This window comes from Aplysia californica, unplaced genomic scaffold (assembly GCF_000002075.1).
Source record: "Aplysia californica isolate F4 #8 unplaced genomic scaffold, AplCal3.0 scaffold00571, whole genome shotgun sequence".
Classification (NCBI taxonomy): domain Eukaryota; kingdom Metazoa; phylum Mollusca; class Gastropoda; order Aplysiida; family Aplysiidae; genus Aplysia; species Aplysia californica.
In genome coordinates this window covers 333,387-334,548 of record NW_004797841.1, presented here as the reverse complement: position 1 = coordinate 334,548, position 1,162 = coordinate 333,387, and the positions used below count along the sequence as shown (strand labels likewise).

The 1,162-nt window shown below is 43.2% G+C and overlaps 1 protein-coding gene across 1 annotated transcript in view; it reads left to right on the top strand.

The window, feature by feature from the left end:
* Positions 1-273: 273 nt before the first annotated feature.
* LOC101848543 (nascent polypeptide-associated complex subunit alpha) overlaps positions 274-1,162 on the top strand; it is a 12,209-nt gene continuing 11,320 nt past the window's right edge. The window contains exon 1 of the mRNA XM_005107047.3: positions 274-386. The gene's annotated coding sequence lies outside the window, so the exon portion shown is untranslated. The remainder of the gene's footprint in view (positions 387-1,162) is intronic.

Genomic DNA, 1,162 nt, shown 5'->3' with positions numbered 1-1,162 from the left:
CTTAATGGACCAATGGAGCCCAGCCCACACTCGCACACTTCGAAGGCCAAGCGGTTCGACGGAGCTCTTTGGTTTAAAGAAATTAGGAAAAAGCGTAGGCCCTTTCGCCCGCTAGACTAGCCTAAAACATGTACCTGCTTTTATAACAGACTAAACTTTTATTATTGGGTATTTTCTATTCTACTGTGATAGTCCATTATACTGTATGGGTTTTAAAACATTGAATTCAAGTTATATAGTAAGGAAATAAATGTAAAGAACAAAATTTCACCCTTTTTTTCGTCGAAAGGTTTATTTTTTGTTTCGCCTGTCTTTATCTATTTCTCAACATTCAGGAACTTCCTTTTCCGGTTAATGGCCGTATAGTCTAGCAGCCTAAGAACAAGGTGAGTAGGCTATCATCGTCATCGTTGTTATTTGATGGTTTTGACTGTGTTTTAATTCTTTTATAATAGGAGTGATATTCCTGATGTGTTATTATCGCTGCTTTTCGAGGTATCAAGCTGTTTATGGACATCCATCCGCCCGTTACTAAGTTGGCATTTTCTTCACTATCATTCATTGATGGATTATTGAAGAAAGGAGGTTCAACTCGACAAGCTGTAACCAGTTATCTTTCAGTGATTACTCGAGACCGAATCAACGTATAGTAACTGCGGCTACACCTAAGAAGTTGTCGTTGTACTTATCGTTATTCCTGGTTATTTAGATATAGAATCTAGGTCTAGCCTAGGACTTCTGTAACGAGCGACGGGAGGACTTCCGTAACGAGCGACCACTGAGACAGCAGAATTAAGTGCTTGGGGTAGGGGTAGCCTGTAGGGTTAGGTCTAGGCCTTTTCTTTATTGTGTTTGATGGGGTGGTCGCTCGTTACGGAAGTCCTCCCGAGCGACCACCCCATCTAACACAATAAAGAAGAGGCCAAGACCTAGATCTAACCTTAACCCTAACTTAACCGGCCTAACCCTACCCCTAACCCTACCCTTACCCCTAATCCTAACCCTACCCTTACCCCTAACCCTACCCTTACCCCTAACCCTACCCCAAGCCCTCAATTCTGCTGTCTCATAGGGGTCGCTCCTTACGGAAGTCCTCCCTAGCGAACACGTAGACTTAGAGGCGATTTTGTAGTTTCGTTTGTTAGCTGTCAGGAGTAGGGGG